Below are 20,335 nucleotides of genomic sequence, written 5' to 3'. Positions count from 1 at the left end.
TGTTGCAAAACTATAGCGCGATCGTACTAAAATTAACACGTTATTAATTACCCGATTTCGCTTCTAAAAAGGCTAAAAAGAGTTCATGAGCCACCACCGTAACTTAAGTTTCTGTTCCAGCTTGAAGTAGTATCAGCTTTCTTCAATGTTCATCGATATACGCGGGCTCCTATTAAAAGATTTTGAAGCTGGAGTGCAAATTTGGCGTTGCCAGTTCCATTCGAGTTTTTAAACTAAAAATAAGTTCCATTGGCTCTTTGCAAGTGCGGGTGCCATATTTTAAAAATAAAAGTTTTAGGGAAGTGTGGCCTGCATTTATCATGCTTGGGCAGATGCAGAGAAAATGAGCCAAGGATTCGTCATTTAATTTACACAATCTGCAGGCAGTAACTATCTCCAGGCATTTCCAATGTGTGTTTATGTTTTTTATTGGAAGCTACATTAGCCTAATTATTGCTTAGTTATACATAACTATTAATGCTTTAAAATTGGTTTATTCAGTGCACTATTTAAGTAAGGTTGGCATAATTTCTCCCAGTAGGAATTAACTAGTATCTGGATGTTGCTTTCAGAGGTTTCAATGAGTCGGATGTCTTCTTGCCAGGATAGATGTCTGACTTGGTCATTGCAAACACAAGGAGATGATGGACGGAGCGCTGAAACTTTTCAGACACTCACCCCCAGTCACAGATATGGGTTGAATCCATCATTGTTCTTTAGCTCACTTCACCTCCTCAGTTCAGATCCAGCTATGCTGGACTGTTCCCATTGGGCGCAGGGTCAAGACTGATTTGCATATGGCTGGGTTCAAACCGGAATGGCATGGGGAGCAAAAAAACGATGGATTTAGGCCCGACCTCTGTTCTGGGGTGAATGTAAGACATTAGTCTGCATTCTGTTCATCAATTGTTCTTTTTGCATTTGACTTGGTAACTCAGCACTTTTTCTAGGATCCCGGGTTGGTGGATGAACGTGCTTCAGTTTGTCATGTCTAGGTATAGTTTACTGCAGGCAATCCGCAAGTGCTCTGACCAGGGGCTATTCTCTTCTGTGAGGAAAAGCAGCTTTTTTTTTTTTTTTTTTCTCCAAATATTGTTCCAACACCGTATTGCAGACAAAGCCCCTTTGGAATGGGGATAAGACGTGTGAAACTGGCTAATCCCTCTGAGGGAGCCAGTGGCAGGCAGCAACCTCCTTGGGGGTCACCACGCCCACAAAGGGTCACATAATTCCATTACCAGCTCCCCGTTCATTCATCCCTTTGTACCCGCATCCACACTTCTGACTTATCTGATATATCGGCACAGAGGGTGGGAAGGGGTGGGCAGTGGTCCCAGCATTCTCAGCGGGCAGAAGAGGCAAATCAGGAAGACATAGCCCCACAGCCAAACGTATGAACATAATGGCGGAAAACTGTGAGAAACAGCGGGTTGAGAGAACAGTGGAGCGAGAGAACACACTCCAGTTGCTGCACGATCAGAAACTAACATATCTCTGCATCACAACTAAGATACCCTTAGAAAGGGAGCGGAACAGGAAGGGAACAGGACGGGGGAGAGGTGTTTGTATTGGATACTTGGGATAGTGAGAGAAACAGGCTTTTGATCACACAACCAGAAAGAGATAGTTTACCACGGTAGCAGTGTGTTGTTCTATACTTCTTAGGTATATAAATAAGAGCAGGCGGCACTCTCAGCTGGAGGCAAGAAGGGATAGGAGACCTGCTAGGACTGACCTGTCCTGTCGCTTTCCCACATGTAGCCTGGTTCACAAGAAATTGGAGGGTTTAAAGAGACTGAATGACACTGTCTGATGCAAGAAGAGACTCAATCCTTTGGATTTGATGTGTTTTTCAAATTTCGCTACATGTACAGGCAATGAAGTAGATTTAGGTGATAGGAACTTAGGGGAATATCAACAAGGGCTTTATCTCTGCTTTTTTTGGCTTTAAAAGCCAAAAAAGCAGAGATAAAATTAGCGCCCTATCAACAACAGGGTGCTAACACGCAAATTTGCATGTTAGCACCCTTTTACTCTACGCTTCCCCTTGCATCTCTAATGAGATGCAAAGGGGGCGTTCCAGAGTAAAATAATAGGAGAAATGTCGCTAAGCGACATTTCTCCTATTATCAAGAATGTCGCTAGCCCTGTTAGAGACAAAAAAAGCAGCGCTAACCGCGGTTAACGCTGCTTTTTTACGTCTGCTAATTTTCAGACTTAGCCATGATATCCTATGGAAGGAGGATATCATGGCTAAGTTTGCCTGTCCCTATCAACAAGGTAACGTGTGATTATCGCTGGTTTTCCAGCGATAATCTCACGTTAGCCTGTTAGCGTGTAGATTTTTATCGCTATTGAGATAAGCGTTGCTAATAGCACGCTATCTCAGCGATAAAAATTCACGCTAGCCGGCGATAATTATCCTCACGCTAAGAGCGCTGAGCGATAATTATCGCCGGTTGTTGTTGATATGCCCCTTGGTGTTTCGTAGTCTTTTAGAGGTGTGTCACGCTTCCCCTGTGCTTCTGTGCACAGATTTCTCCTGACTACAGATTAGGAGCAACCTGTGCGTGAAACACAGTCCAGAAACAGTATTATACATGCTGGGAAAGGACCAGTAACTCTGGTTCCTGGTGCTCTTTCCTATTCTGGCTTCGCAAACACATAATTGCCTAGTATAGAGGTGGGTATGCTGGCCATAAAAGGTAATTCCAGTCCTCGTATTTCAATGCCGTCCAACCAGTGGAACTGGAAATCAGTATTGATGTTGTTTCCTGTGCCCCCTATTCCTTTTTTTAAAAAACATTATAAGGTTAAGGTACATCAATACAAAAGCATCCGTGAATAATAAAACATTCTTAAACAAGGAAAAGGAAGAGGAAAAGAAACATTCAAACAGAAGTGCGCAATGCAGTACCATTATATCTAATTTACAAAATATACCAATGCTGTCAAAATAAAAAGGGTCAACGCATAAACAATAAAGACGGTTCCTCCAATATATTTCAATCCCTGGCTTAAGCCTCGGGTGTATTCATTCTGATTTTCCAATCTGTTACAGGGGCCCAAATAAGTTTCCCTAAATTCCTAGCCTTCCACCCTTTTTTCTCATAGAGATCCTTTTCTAAATTTTGCATAGCTAAGAGTCGTGTTAGCCATTTTTGAAATGTGGGGGGTTTAGGGTCCACCCATGCAGATGACACACAAATTCTAGCCATGGCAAGAAATAAAAATTCCTGGTGAGTTAACAGAGTTCCGTTTCTAGCCACACCTAAAACCATCAGCTCAGCAGAGAGTTTTATTTGAATCCTCAGAGTTTGCCCAAAATAATCATCCATAGCTCTCTTGCGAGGTTCCAAGGCAGGGCAAGAGCTAAACATGTGGACTATATCTGCTTCGTCGCTTTGGCAGCGGGGACAGAGAATACCCTCAGTCCCACCCCATTAAGCTATCTTAGCTGGGGTGTAATAAAGTGAAAAAAAACTCGCCCACTTCCACGTTCAGCTTCCGCTGCCATTTCTCAGTGTGTTTTTCTAAATCATCGCCCTGTAGGTGTCTCAGCTCTCCATAAATCTGAGCGATAGTTCACCCATCAGGGTTTTGAACCCCTTCCATAACTGGATTTCTAGAGAAAGCTCTTGCTCCCCCTTTCTTCCTTCAGATAGAGGACCAAATCTGCAGGAATTTAAAAAACTCCCTGCGATTAAGGTTAAAAAGGAATTGGGCTTTCTCAAATGAGATTATACCATCTGAGTCAAAGAAATCTCCCATCGTCTTCACCCCTAAAGCATCCCACCGCCTCATAGTTCCATCGTGAAAGATCTCAGGTAGAGACGGATTCCCAAATAGAGTTGTGTAGTAATTCATTCTTCCTAACCCCAGCTTTTTCCTGACACCCGTCCAGACCACTACTGCTGCACAAACGGTCTTAAATGTGACTTTTTTGTAATAACTGGCTTCGCTGAACCTCAAAAGCCAGTTAGGGGCTTCTCTTTCTAAGTGTAATTCATATACACCCGAAGGAGCATCATCCCTCTACTGGTCAATGACCTTTCCCCCCAGTAACCCTCGGATACATTGGATCATCGTGGTCCAATATTATGTTTTTAAATCAGGTACCGCCCAGCCCCCTTTCTTCCTAGATAGGGACATATATCTAAGTGCTCTTCTTGTCTTCCCTTAAGCCCAAATAAATCGGTTAATCATTCTCTCCATTTCCTTAAACCAGAGATTTTCAAATTTTAGGGGTATCGTCCTGCACAGATATAAAGGTTATGGTAAGAAAATCATTTTAATGACGTTACATCATCCCACAATTGAGAGATGCAAATTATTCAGCCTATCAAAGTCCCTCTTGGATTTTTGAATCACGGGGACAAGGTTCTTTTTGAGGATTTTACCTAATTTAGATGTTATAATAATCCCAAGATAGGTGACGGATTCAGTCACTCTTGGATCTGACATAGAGAGCCTGTCATTAACTACTATTTGCGTCTTTTCATGGTTAAGTCGATTACCACAACAACCATGCGTGTTTCCTATAATGGGACCTCTGGTCAGAGCTAAATTAGTATCCCACGTGCGTATGCTGAATATGTAGCTGCGCAGAAAGTTCAGCGCCACCGCTTGCGCAATTTGTCTAGTTCCCCAGCTGTCAATTGTGTTTCCTGTAATAAGGCTATCTGCGCTTGCTGCCATTTAATATATGAGTAAACGGCGTAACACTTATGTGCTGTGTGCATGCCACGTACATTTAGAGTGAGGAAGCTGGTATCAGTAATGTGCATCATGATGGGGCTTTGTTAGGGCGGTAGGGGGGTGGCATAGGGGAGGGACACCAGGGAAGCCTCACGGGGTTCCCTACAGTAGTGGAGCTCTGAGGTCTATGGCACCCACCCACCATTATGGCAAAAATCAATGTGTAGGGGGGAGACAAATAAGAGGGTGTAAACTGCGGTGGGAAATGCTCCCAATGCTGGGGACCTACTGGAAGGGGCAGTATGTCCAAACTAAACATGGTGCTAACGCACAGTGTAATGTAGGGGTGGACCGTTCTTGTGCCCTAGCTAACAATATGTGTTGCCTATGTGAGAACTGTCTGATTGGTGGAGCCCGGCTAAAGTGTACTACTGGTGGCGTGAATTTATCTTGATATTGACACAACGAAGACAGGATAGGTGATGGGTATGGTGCCTACTAAGGTCACAATTTCAAATGAGCGTGTCTGTGACTTGGGGGGCTCACAAAAGGTGGTCACTGATTCTGCTCGAGAGGTGTTTGTGTCGCTACCATCTTCTTCAGAAGTGAAAATGTGTGGGCCTCTCTCATCCTCTGTGGCCACTGAGACAGGTCCCAAGTCCACTGCCTCCTGCAGGGCCTTTCTGCCTTCGCGATGATCTGCTCCAGGATGGGAGATCCTGCGACAGAGCATTGGGGCAGAGATATGGAGCGTGACTTGATTTTCTTTCCGCGATGACGCCTGTTTCTAGGCTCTCACATTTTTTCACTTCGTCTCGGGTCCGGGAGTCCTTGGAGATGTTGCTCTATCCAGTCAACCACCTCAGTGTGGTCTGTGAAGACGGTGGTGGTTCTGTTATGTATTATCTTGAGGTGTGCCGGGAATAGAAGTGAGTATTGTATCTCACTTTGACAGAGGTGGCGTTTTACCTCTAAGAAAGAGGATTGTTGGCATTGTACTGCACGAGAGTAGTCGGGGAAAAGCATGAGAAGTTTGTCTTTGACTCATGTGGGCCCATTTTGCCTGGCTGCATGGAGCACTACATCCCTGTCACAGAAGTGAAGGAGCTTCATCAGTGGCGGGTGAGGAGGAGACCCCGGAGGCAGGCGGCGGGCCGGCACCTGGTGCACAAGTTCCACTGAGAAAAAGGCAGTTCTGAGTTAGGTGTGAAAGATCGAATCCACATCTCCATGTAGCTGATAGAATCTGTCCCTCAATTCCTTCAGGTAGGCCAAGGACTCGAATATTACTCCTACGTAAGCGTCCTTCAAGGTCATCCGTCTGTTTCTCCAGCTTCACAACTTGATTTTGTAATTCTCGTAATATTTCTTGTTGCGACTTCGCCAAGGGTTGCAAAGTGTAGAGAGTTTTCTCACCACCTTCAACCTTGTCAGCCAATTTGTGGTGGTGATCGCATAAGAGATTGAGGTGTGTGGTTAGGGCCCCACATCTGTCTTCCATGGTGACCCTAGAATGGCTGCTAGTACCTTGTCATCTCCTAACTTCAGTCAGGTGGCGCAGGAGTAGCCTCGGCCGATTGCCTCTGCATGCCAGTTCTGCTGCCATGAGCATACTTGTTATGCCAGCTTAAATCTCTTTTCCCAGGTACCAGCGGGTGCTTCCTGCAGTGAGATGGGTGTTAGGTGGCAGACCAGGTTGTCACCCGTCGCCTCTTCTTTACTGAGCATCTCACTTGCCACCGGGCGCCACCATGATGGGTGGGATCGCCCGATGGGATCTTTTTGCGGCTTGCAGTAGCAGTCCCCCCAGAGCTCAGGGCGGGCAGATCTTAGTTCCGCCAAGGTCCTGTGCTACGATGGCTCTGTTTGGTGGCCCAACCGGTGCGGATGGTAGATGATGGTCAGGCCAGTGTGGAGAGCTTCAGACGAACATGTCCACCATCTTGGCAGGGTTGTCCATGCCCCCTTTTGGTGATAAGTTGTTAAGGACCTGCGTACAAATGCAGCAAGACTCTGCTGGCAGTTGGGAGCTATTTCTGGTAGGGGAGGAGGTCTGTCATGAGAAGGAAGATTTCCCTTTGAAAATGGGGCACTAGTATGGGGCCACCCTCCCTCTAGTCCTCCGGCAAGTGGTGTGAGCTCAGACAGTTAAGAGGAAGAGTCCAGTGAGTTGGGTCAGCAAGGTCTGGCAAGGACAAGGAGCCATCTGAGGGAGTTAAAAACGGAGGTGATGTATCTAAGTGTGTTGTCCTGAGTTTAAGGACAGTGTTTTAAGGACAGTGCTGTGGAGCCAGTGCCGGGGAGACAATACTGTAGAGACAGTGGGAAATAGTAGGCATTGTGGAATCCTGTCTCATTTCTATCTGGTGGAATTCCTAATGATGTCATAGGATGTGGAGGGACCTTTGAATTGAGCGGGAGTTAAGAGTGGATGGTGTTGCTAGTGGTCCACTGCTAGTGCGTCTTGCCGGTTTTCACTCATACCAGTATCTTGATAAAAAATAAATGACTTACCTGGAGGTTTGTTGCTCTGTGATACTTTCCTACACTGGTAACAATTACAGCAAACGGACCCAGGAGCATTTACAATTCTCACTAGGAATGAGGCGTCTGGTGGATCTGTGTGTTGCTCCAACACCTGTTCTCCCTGACTAAAGGAGTTCTTGTCAGATTTTCTGATGATGAGGCTAATGGGAAACGAGCTAGCAGAAAGAGGCTGAGTGCCAGACCTCCTTCGGCCCATCTTGCTCAGTTGCTACTATGTTCTCATGTGTATGCGGTCCACAGAGCGTTCCTTTTGCACTCAATTTTGGCAGATGACATCTTAAGGGCTATTGCATCATCTTCAGGGCATGTGCATGTGTTCCAATAAACCCTCATCGCGCATAACATCAGGGCAAGTGCCATTTTGAGGAGAGGCATCCTTCAAATTAGTGACAGGCTGAGAGATCAAAGGTTCCTCATAGTAGGTGGGAAATTTGAATGAAAGATGCTGTTTTGTTACTCCATTGCCACCACTGAAATGAATTGAAGGTACTGAATTGTTATTCCATTGCCATCAGCGAGGCGATTTGGTTCAGCACATGTTATCATCAATCCAATAGATGGTACTCATGTGTTACTCTACTCCCACTACTGAGACAGTTTACTTCAGCACTCTTTTGTTCTATCCTGTATAGAGTCACTTTTGAATCTAGAGTCACTACTTAAGCTTTAGCCAACCATGTCATGCTGTGCCTTAGTTACACTACACTGCAATGTTGGCGACTACTTCTTTCAGTTTCTTTTATTTCGCTTATTACAGGTGATACTCTTAAATGTGCCCAGCATACTGAGCTCAACCTTTTTTTTACCTACTCCTGGGGAACTCACAATAGAATGTAGTGTGTGGTGTGAAATGTTTCTAGGTTATGTTGAAGCACTAGAGGGGAAAGAATGTACAGATCAGAGAAGATTATTCAAAACTGTTAAGAAGGTGAGGATTGAAGCCATTTAAATTGTTGCATGCAATACTTTATGCTAGTAATTTGAACTTGAACACGTTTGAATATGCATTTAAAGAACTGGACATTAGAGATGGTCAAGATGAATACAGTAATGGGACGTTTTGGGTTCTACTCAAGGAAGCAAAGTACAAGGGACAGCATCCAGGATTATGTTGCTGCACTCAGGACACAAGTTCCAATTCTGAGTTTGAAGCAATCAGGTAAATCAAGAACTCCACGACCAAATACTGATGAGGACGAACAGTAAAAAGATTCAGTAGTGGGTATGGGATACCTTAAACCTAACATTTTCTGATGCCATTGAGCTGGCCAAGAGCATTGAACATTCTGGTAAGTTTGTTAAGGAAATTAGAGGCACTCGTGCTTCAGGCATCGAAGTTAATCAACAGGAGAGACATACAGGACAGACATGCAAGGAAGGGTGAAGGGAATTCCGATAAATGAAGCGCCAATATGGTGAGCTATAGATGTGGCAGAAATAGTCATGTTGGAAATTCAAAGAATTGTCCAATGATTGATAAATTCTGTATTAGCTGTAGGAAGCAGGGGCGTTTCAAATGAGTGTACATTGTAAGAAAGAACATTTTGGTGTCCAAAGAGATTGATGAGAAAGTTTATTAGACCCCAATGTTGTTTTTAGTGTGAGACACAGAGTAGGTGCAAGGGTCTACGGAACTGCTTGATCTCGCATGATGGTACACAGATGCAGATGATGGTAGACTCATGCATGTTGTACACTATTATTGGCTTGGATCTTGTTCCAGAACTGTGGAAAGAGAGGAAATTGTAACCCACGTATTTATGTCCAGGAAGTACACTGGACATCGCATAAACATTCTAGGTTATTTTTGGTCTGACATAAATTTCATGGGTGACAGGATTAGAGGAAAAGCATATGTGTCAGATAAGGAGAATGCTATTCTGGAAGGGTCACAACAGGAAGAGACAGGAATTAGGTCGGACCCTAGAGCTGACCCTCCAGTTTAAGTCATTGACCCTGATTGTGATGTGATGAAACATGGTGACCAAACAATTAGTCAGGATAGGTCAGTGGAAACCAAGAGTTATGTTTTAAGTTTTAAAAGGGACTATAAGGAAGTTTTTTCAGGTAGGTTAGGCAAATGTAAGGCATTTGAGCACCATATCAGACTGAAGGAAGGAGCCATACCTATTAGACACAAAGCTCCTAATGTTCCACTGTCCTACAGGGGAAGGTAGAGAGAAATATTGTGAGAAGGAAGCTGTGAAGCCTATTGAATCTGTCATACTTTCACTTAAGAGTTTGGGGGAACTTCATTTGTGTGTAGATTTCGTGCAGCATTAACGACACCATATAGATTAAAAGGCATTCTTTGCATAATATGCACAAGGCGATTTTGGATGTAGGTGTGGCAGAGGTGTTTACAACTTTAGATCTTGCCAGTGCCTCCCAAAAGGTAGTGTTGAAGGAAAATTCTATGCACCTCAATGCATTTGTGAACCCAGAAGTTATGTACCAATTCAGGTGGGTAACTTTTGGTATTGCAAGTGCTGTCACATTTTTCCAGCGTATAATGAAGGAGACCATAGATGGTCTTGGGGGGCCATTGCTTTCCAAGACTATATTCTTGTATTAAGAAAAAATACACAGCATGATTTCTGGTTAAGGATGGTTCTCTGAGCATTGTCTAAGAAGGCATTAACCCTAAAGTTAACAAAATGTCATTTCAGAGCCTTTGATGTAGAGTATTTTGTCAACATAATCACCAGTGAGGGCATTAAGAGAAGAAACCGCCATGTACAAGCTATATTGGAGCACCTGAGATAATGAACCAAGAGCAACTTATGGCATTTTTAGGCCTCACAAAAGTTGATGCCACTTTCATACAAGACTATGCCAGGAAACTCGAACCACTCAGGTCTCTACTTAGGAGAAATGTGAAATTTGTCTGGGGAAGTGAGCAGAAGAAAATGTTCAAGTTTGATTTAGTGAATTTCCATGCTTGAAGCCATTTGTTGTTGGTGAAAAATGTATTAAATCGGTAGATGTTAGTGGCTGTGGACTTGGTGCGGTTTTGCAACAAACAGATGAGTAGAAAACGTGGCTGGTGGAGTATGGTTCAAGGGCGCAAAGGGATTCCAAAAGCATAGATAGTAATAGAAAGGGAGTTTCTAGCTGGTATATAGCCAGCTGAGCATTTCCACATGTTTTTTTGTGGGGGACTAAATTTGTTATAATATACTTTCTTCTGGAGGTCAAAGGATGATGACTGCAAGCATGGCCAGGAGGTTGCTAACTAGACAGCTGAATTTGCCGTTTGACAAAGAGCACGTGGCCAGGAAAAGAACCACACTTGCTGTTGAAAGACAGGAGGGTGAAGTAGTTGTCAGTGAGTCTGATATGGAGACTGCAGCAAAGTTTAAGCTCAGAAGAAGAATGTTTCACATAGTCTTGGAATGATCAGGTTTTATGTGAATTTTGAAAGTACCTACATATGGGATGGACATAGAAGAAGTCGAGAGGTGAAATTATATCATTTGCCAAGATTCAGGGTGAATTAGCTTAGTCGGAAGGTGTACTTATAAGAGGGGATAAAGTTGTTCCTCTCCATGCGCTTAGACCCACCATTGTATTTCAAAGTTATGAACGACACATTGGCAAGTTTGCAACAGCATATGCGGCAGTATTTTTTGGGTCAGGTTTAGAAGGGATGGCTGACAATTTTGTAAGGGATTGCGGACTTTACAGCAGGAGTGATAAGTCCGTGTGTTATGCAGTGGCACTTCCAGAAGGACCCTGGCTTAAGTTGGATCTAGGCATTCTAGGCCTAGTCCATGCACCAACTAAGAAAGAAGCAGACGTCCTCTTTTGTTCATACTTTTAGGTTGCTTGTTGTGTCTCTTTCTGCTTAGTTTTCCAATCGTTTCTCTGTTCTTTTGTGCCTGGTTCTTGTAGTCTTGTGGCTTGTTACCCTCTGTCTTTTTTGCTGCTCTTCTCTCCTTTGCACCACTTATCTTTATCCAAGCTCTCTCACTTCCTGCCTCCCACGCCTCCTTTGCACTGTCCCCTGCCCTTCTTCCCACTCCCAGAAACTAAATAGTAGTGACCACAGCACAGACATGCAGCAGATTCATCCAGTGAGAGCACAGCTGAAGCGCTGAAGGCATGCCAAAAAGTGCTGCAGCAACAAATGATGGACAGAATGCTGAATCAATCAAACATTCACCCCCAGTAAGAGATCTGGGTTAAATCCATTGTTCTTTTGCTCACTACGCCACCCCAGTTGGGACCCAGCCATATACAAATCAGCCTTGACCCTGCTCCTCATAGGAACAGTGCAGCGTGAACTGCCAATCCGGGCCCTCCCTTGACCGAAACAATCATCCTGGGACCGGTTTCGGGGGAACACCACTCATCAGCCAGACTAGCTTGAATAAAGTGGCACAGTGAGCAAGTGGCCCACGTCTGGGCATACCCATCAGACTTAGGGCAAAAAGTGCTGCAGCAGCAAATGATGGATGGAATGCTGAATGAATCAAACATTCACCCTCAGTCAGGAGATCTGGGTTAAATCCATTGTTCTTTTGCTCACTGCGCCACCCCAGTTTGGGCCCAGCCATATGCAAATCAGCCTTGACCCTGCTCCTCATGGGAATAGTCCAGCCCGAACTGCCAAGCCAGATCCTCGCTGGACCGGAAAGAAGCATTCTGGCACTGGTTTTGGGGTAACACCCCTCATCAGGTAGGTTAGCCTGAATCCAGTAGCGCAGCAAGCAAGGGGCCCATGTCTGTGCATACCCATCCCACTTAGGGCAAAAAGTGCTGCGGCAACAAATGATGGACAGAAAAGTTAAGCCCATCTCCACCTGTCTGCTCCTGGACCACACCCACTACCAGGAACGCTGGTGCTCCCCCGACCCTCTGCTATCCTGACGCGTATCTCTATGTACTCAACCCAAGCCGCTGCTTGCTGAAGAAGCCTTCACCTGCTCCTCCTGCCACTTCAGCTACACTCCTATGTCAACTATCATTGCCCCAGCACCCACCATGACTGAACTGATAGCACCTAGCACCCCACTCGCTCAGGCACATTCAAACCAGTCTCCACCCACACCCCATGCCTCACTCTCATGCATGCTTCTGAACACCCGCTTGTTCATCAAGCATGCCATTGAGATTTCAAACCTACTCTTCCTCATGGAAACTTGGCTTACCCCAGCATCGGCACATGATATCCCCACTGCAATGCCCACCGGGTATAAGACTGTCAGACTAGACCATCAACACAGGCCCAGAGGAGAAATCACCATCATCTTCAAGAACACCATCATCTGTACCAACTCAGTTGACTTTGAAATTGGGTTATTAGTAGTGCAGGATTTAAGGTCTGCACAAGTAATGTATCCAAAATTTCCTCTTACTAGGAACCAAGAATCAAATTAAAAGACTTGACTCACTCAGGTTAGCAAAGCAGAGCAGCCCAATGCCTACTCAAGGGATGTGGTGTGGGCTAGTAATTACCGTTTGCTGGCATGCAATAATAACACACAATAAATGATTGTCTAGTCAGTGCTTTTTCTGTGAAACAGGAAAAGTACATTTATCATGCACACACACACACTAATAAATACTATGCATTAATTTAAAAAATATATACATATGGCAGATAGAAATTCCTTGGTGACACTATGAAATCACATTTGAACCCTAAAGGGTCATGAGCCCCAAAATCACAGCCCCTCCCCACCTCCACCAGATAGCACATCACCATATAGAGGGGTACCACTTTAAATAAAGCAGGTCTATTGGCTTTGTCAGGGGCAATCTCAACAACATATAAGGCAAACATATCGACTTTCTCAAAGGTGCATCAGGTTAAAAGACTAATAATACACATGTTAAATACCACCACCATTACACTGTAATCTATTATCACACAATTACATTGATAAAAATAATCTGTCAACATTACATTATTAATAAAATATTTGAAATTAACATAGCATAAAATGTGTCTGTGTCTTTTCTCTAAACTTTCAGGCCACATAAAATGCAGCCATTAAATCAGCACCTAAAAGGCCCAGCAGCCCCAGCTATAGAGCAAAAGCTCCAGCCTTGGAAGTAAATCAAATATTGAAAGCAAAGTCTAAGGGTAATTACCTTTCTGGCCTACACAAACAATAGTCACTTTTTAAAAGCTAAAGCACGGAGGGCTGCTGCCTTGCTGCAGCCCCCAATCATCTTTTTATCTACATTGGAGGTGCCCCTGCCTATTTTGGGGGTCACCATAAAGCAAAACGTTATGCAAATCTGGAGTCCATCCAAGGCATTATGGGGCGCTTCCGCTGGGAGCAGTGTATATTAGATTGGCGCCTGTGCTGCTTTCTTGTTACTGAGCAGCAGCGCGTCTTTTCTTTTCCATTGCATATTTTTTTAGGGAGATGCCTGGTGTCACCTGGACAACCCCCAAGGAGAGTAGTGTTGTTGGGGCTGCATACAGAGCCCCAAGGCCCCCGTGACCCTAGCCAGCCTGTCTTCCTTCTCCCACCCATGCTCCTTGTGGGTGGGTGCAATCTGTCAGGTGCCCATCACCCTCCCAGACATGGGCACAGGGGGACGGAGAACGTGCTTTTGTGTCTCTTCTGTGCTCAGATTCCCAGGGTTCAAGGATGTCCATTGCATCTGCTGAGCCCCCGGGAGATGGGGGCCCCGAGGACAAAGAGTGGAACAGGGATGTGATCTTGGGTCCTGTGCACGTTATGTCACTGGAACCAAGCTATAACCGGGTGATGAAAACTAAAACAAGGGCAAACCAGTCCTGGGTTGCTGGTGTTCCAGTTCAGGGACGACCTGGTTTGACAGTTCGGTCTGGACTTTTCCCATTGGAGCAGGGTTGAGACTGGTTTGCATATAGCTCGGTCCAAACTGAGGTGGCATGGTGTGCAAAATAATGATAGACTGGAATGCAGCCCTGAGTAATTAACAGTGGCTGAGATTAATTCATGCATGCTACTCATCACTTTTTGTAGACTTTAGCCAGCTTGAACAGCAGCACAGGATTCTTCCCCATCATCAAAGATTTCACCACTCCCGCAGCCACCACCAGCAACATCACCCCAACACAAGATCTGTGCAGCACCCTCTCAGACTTTTTTAGTGACAAAGTCACCGCCATATATATGACAACTTCAGACATCAACCTGACACAATCAACCTTGCAGCCAGGCTTCCAAGCTCGGCTGAGGACACACCATAACCAACATAGAAAGCCATCACCACAGGCAAGACCATCACAATAATGAAGTCTATCCACTACAGGGCCCCATCTGACCCATGCCCCCACCAAGCCTTCAACAAAGGACTCACCACCATCAGTGAAGCCCTTGCTCTCATCCTGATCAGCTCAATCGGTACAGCCACTTTCCCGGAAGCCTGGAATCATGCATCTGTCAACCCCTTACTGAAGATGTACTCAGCAGACCCAGCCAAGCTCACAAACTACTAGCTGATCCCCCACCTGGTTTTCCCAGCCAAGATCCTGGAAAATGACATCAACACATGCCTCATGACCACCTTATCAACCACGAGCACCTTGACTCCAAGCAATCAGGCTTGAAACCAACCACAGCAGGGAGACAGCTCTCATCAAAGCAAAAGATGATATAGTTGTATGATTCTAGTCATTGGAGGAACTTCTGGCCTTATCCTACTGGACCTCTCAGCAGCAATTACACAGCCTCCCACTGCATTCTCATTATGCGACTGCATGAGACTAGCATTCAGGAATATGCAGTCAGATGGATCTGTACTTTTATGACTAGAAGAACTCAGACAGTCAAACTTTCACCATATTCCTTGAAGGCGAGGGAACTCTGTGGAGTACTATCTTCTTCACTACCTACATAACCCCATTGGCCAACGTCATCCGCACCCTCAAAATCAATATTCTCTCTTTTGCCAACGACATACAACTTATACTGTCCATACATTTACTGTTTGCATGTCTGAAATGGCCTCCTGGTTGAAGTCAAACTGTCTCAAAATAACCACCGACCAGACAGAAGTGGTGATCTCCTCACTGTATAATTCCACCTGGTAGCCTAGTGTCCTTGCATCTACTTTCAACCTCAGCCCTTCATCAATAATAAGCTGTAAATGTCTGCCCAGGTCAACACCAGGGCTGGACTGGCTGGAGCGGGCACTGGGCGTTTCCCCCGTGGGATGCCAGGGCGGGCCGGTTTTGGCCCCCCGGGGCCGTTTTTGTTACGGGGACATTTTTGCAGCATAGCTGCAATAGCGGCCCTGTAGCAAAATCGCCCGATAACGGGCCCGGCAAACAGCTCGGCTGCACCCCCAATCCCCCGGGGCGCCGGCCGAGCACTTTGCCAGGGCCGATTTTAGTTCCCAGTCGCGGCCCTGGTCAACACAGTCACCCCTTCCTGTATCCACGCTCTGAGAATGTTGAGAAATATTTACAAATAGCTACAGAATAGCACCAGAAAGACCATCACCCAAGCTCTCATCACCAGCAGGTTGGTCCATGGCCACTCTTTTCACAGGAATCTCCTAAAATCTCACAAGAAAACATCCAGAACACAGCAGTCGGGCTCATCCTCAGCCTTCCATACAGCACAAACATCACACCACACCTGGGGGTGTTCGACGGTCTCCCAATACACAAGAGTACACAAATCAAACTCCCCACCCACACATACAAAACACTAAACAAGTGGCCAAAGTTGAGATTGGTTGAGTGTGTGATTTGATTCTGGTGATTCACGTTTTGGAGGATGTACTTTGCAGAAAGGGAATACCAGAATTTGTGGTTTCAGACAATGGCCCATAGTTTACCAGTACTATAACTTTAGAAAGCATTTGGAGAAATGTAGCGTAAATCACGCAAGGGTTGCTCATTGGCATATGGAATCCATTGGCCAGGTAGAACATTTAAATTGTGCAATGAAAGAATCCATGCATTGGTGATCAATGAGGGTTTGGAGCGGTGCAAGACATTGATTGCCATGTTACTTTCTTATAGAACTGCCCCTATTTCTGTTTTGTTTTTCTCCATTTGAGTTATTGGTGGGTTGCAATCTCTGCACACGGCTGGCTCCATGGTGGATTAAAAATAAATTGGAAAAAGCAGGGTTACTGGGGAAAGAGCAAGAAGTCATTCTTCAGGAAGTGAGTGAGAGAGTAGAAGTAGAAGTAGAAAATGGGTTTGGAATTGGAAAAGAGGAGGAAGGGTGTTTTGACTGGCAAATTATGTAGTGGATGTTGGATGCGAGGGAGGTTATGTATGAGACATAGTAGGAATGATTCTAAGTGGACTCAGCCAGTTAGATTGACTGACCAGTTGAATGGGGTTGTAAGAGTGGAAGGTGGTTCGTTCTGCAAATTCAAAAGTGTCGATCTGTAGTCGTCAGAGAGAACCTGTGGTTTCAGATGAGAATGAAAATAAGGATGCAGTATTTTTTATGTATTATGGTATTAATGTAAATTTGTGGTGATGTCTGCACCAACTTTATTCTATAGGGTGCAGTGAAGTCGTAAATCTTATATACTTTTATATAAGAAAGACTATGTGGAACGTCAAGGGTCTAAATAATCCTAACAAACGTCAAAAATCAAAGTCACTTATTCAGCTTAAAAACTCATATTACACTTCTTCAAGAAGAGTAATATTTGGCTGAGGCTAATATATGTTGTAAAGTTAAAATTCTGAAATGTTTTCTCTTTACCAGCTTTTGAGGAAAAGTATAGTATTATTTAGTATATCACTTAAGATAAGTACCCAAAAAAATAAATTGGATTGAAGATGGTTATTATTAGATGGTTTAACAAATAAAGTTACTTTTGCTTTTTGGGGGGAAACAAAAGAAACATTAATGACAGTTTCTAATAAACCAAATATTGTTTTGGGGTGTGATTGACACCAAAATATGATACATTTATTGATCTATGTGTTAGTGTGTCTCTAACAAGATATAGAAATCTTTCAAAGAATATTATTGATAGGAATTATTTGAATTGTGGCCAGCTTGCAATCTGGACAAGAGAGATGTTTCTTCCTAGCTCATCCGTCTCATTGAAGAATATTTTCACCAGTAATAATTTCATCAATAATCTTCTACATTCAGAAATAGAATCAAGTCTGATTTTTGGTCATGCTCTGGTTTGGTAAGACTTTTATTCCTCCCCTCCTGGCATTGGTCAAAACAGATGTAGAATTCAAGCTTTTTCATGAAGATCTTTTCTCTAGCAACAATCCAAAGGATACACCAATAAAAATTAACTTGTACAGGTTTAAGGCACAATCCAGGAACTGTATTATTAGTTATATTTCCAGAAAAATCCAGGAAGTGTATTGCTATTTATATTTTTAGGAAGAAGATTATTTTAGAATCTACATCAAAAGTAATCTTTAATAGTATCAAACAATTGAAACATAAATACACTACTGTCAAAACACATAATATTCATGATGAATTAATAAAGCCTAAATTATGAGCTAACAGGCATATAACTATATGGGAGTGATCACTCAAAGACAGACACTTTTTCACAACATTTTTTGTCTTGTATAAACCCACTACACCCCTTAGATCTTCTTCACCATGAGAAGTGATGAGGTAGAGTGCTGGAGTCCTGTCTTTCTTTTTACTCCTATTCCCCTTCTTTTATCATGGGCCCTTACATTCATGTGTATGTTACCACTCGTGGTGGTAGGAAGAGACGGACAAGAGCATTGTTCCTGTTGGATTCTGTGCACAAAATTAATGCATTCTAACAGTCATCAATTATACATACAAATACCATAGGTCCTGATAGTTGGAAAGATGTTTTCAGAATGTAAGGGCTCGTGATAAAATCCGAGAAAGGGGAATAGGAGTAAGAAGAAAGACAGGACTCCAGCACTCTGCATCTTCACTTCTCATGGTGAAGAAGACCTGCGGAATGTAGTGGATTTATACAAGGCAAATAATCTTGTAGAAAAAAGTCTCGCTTTGAGTAATCACCCCATTTTTGTGGACTGCTGCTGATGGTTTTTAAACTCCGCGCGAACACGGGGAGCACCGCTGTCTCTACCCCAATGTATGTGCTCTGACCCCTAAAATATGGTCAAACTGGAAATTCTTAATAAACATATTAACTTTCCAGTAAGTTAATAGCATACAGTGAAAGAAATACACCCATGGCATGGAAGAGTAATGCTGTGTAGCACATATTGTGCCATCCATTTGGGTGACAAGTAAAAAATGGCTTCAGACCTACATGTGTAACCTGACAGTTGCAGCATTTAAATCTGCAAGCAGATTGGTAAAATATCCTTCTTTGACTGCAGACAAAATGTATATTAAATATTAAGTCACCCCTAAATTTGCATGGCAGCCCACAAGGTGGGGTGCCTAGTATTAAAGAGTGAAACATGCAAGAATTTAAGGTATTGTGGCATTTAAAAGTGAACAGTGAGGCCTGTCCATTCATAGTTTAGCATAAAGTGGCAGCTGGGGAAGAGAGGCTTTTTGATCACAGGGTGCATTCTACCCATCCTGACTCCACTCGCAGGGGAAGGGAGATAGGTTCAGAGCTAGTTGGATACGGACAGCTAGGAGAGACTGCTCATTATGGTGGACACACACCTAGGTGAGCCACAAGTTGCCACCATGGGTTGAAAGGCTCTGCCATATGGATTTTCCCTATAAATGATGCAATATGGAATAGTTTGCAGAAAGGCATACAGGATGTGCTGAAACAGCGGAGAGTTTGTCCTTGTGTGCTTTTTGCCCATTTATTAGGGAGTGCCCAGGTGTTTTCCACATCTACTGGCTAGTGCGCTGACAAAAGAGGTATCTCACCCACACTCTAGAGAAAACATCTGGACCTGTGGAAGAAGAGAAGTGAAAGAAGCCCTTGACCTGTGGAGGATGAGGACTAACCATCAAAGGCTATTCGCCTGAGGCACAACCTCTGCAGTCAAGAAAATCATGTTGGCCCCACTCTGAACTTTTTACAGCCTGAAACATGCTTTTGGCAGACCTTGGTGGCTATTAAGTCCCAACGTAGAAATCTTGACTGGACAAAGGACAGAAAGTATGTGATTGGCAAGAGGACTTTGGCAGGTGCAAAGTTTGAATTTTCCCCTCTCTGAACTTTTTTCTCAAAAACTAATGGCCTCAGCAGGACCTCGTCCAATGGGTATCTGAGTTAGAGAGGACTTGTCAACTACAGCTTTGATCTTTGCCCCGCAGGATGATTTTTGCTTCCATGAAAAATACTGAGTCAGAAGGCAAGTTCTTTGACCGGGCCTACCCACTGGGCTTAGTTGACCAACGGTGCTTCGCAGTCAGCACAAACTTGTGCTTAAGTCCTGTTCAGTCACACCCGATAGAGACTATGCTGTTTCTTGAAACTTTTAAAATGTATTGCCCTGATTCTCAAACTGCACTTCATAGCACTTTATGTAGTACCACAATAATACTACAAAATATATTACATTTGTGCTATTCACAAACTGACTACAAAAGTGTAAGTTATTTAGAAAGTGAAGTTTGTGAATATTGAAACATAGTAAACTTACTCAAAAGTGTACACTACTCAAAAGTGTAAGTTACCTGTGTGAATCAGGCCCCAAAACGTTTAAATATCAAATCGCGGGGTCACTTATTTTCATTTCAATCATTTTGTGACATTTGTCTACTTACAGTTTTCGTCCCGGTTAGAAATATAATGCAGGACTTTTATTGAGTTGTTCTTTGACTTTTTAATTGTGTTAGTACTGCTAAATATTTTGCACATTGACTTTAAGTTTAGACTGGCTGCTGTGTGCCAGAGCTGCTAGGCGTATGAGCCAAGGTTTTACCTAATAGGATTTTGGACGTATCTCTTGGGAAGGACTCACATCTTCCCTCACTAATAACATATTTTCTTATCTATCTATCTATCTATCTATCTATCTATCTATCTATCTATCTATCTATCTATCTATCTATCTATCTATCTATCTATCTATCTATCTATCTATCTATCTATCTATCTATCTATCTATCTATCTATCTATCTATCTATCTATCTATCTACCTATCTATCTATCTATCTATCTATCTATCTATCTATCTATCTATCTATCTATCTATCTATCTATCTATCT

Source organism: Triturus cristatus, chromosome 3_2 (genome assembly GCF_964204655.1).
Source record: "Triturus cristatus chromosome 3_2, aTriCri1.1, whole genome shotgun sequence".
Classification (NCBI taxonomy): Eukaryota; Metazoa; Chordata; class Amphibia; order Caudata; family Salamandridae; genus Triturus; species Triturus cristatus.
Note: the sequence above shows the minus strand (reverse complement) of the source record.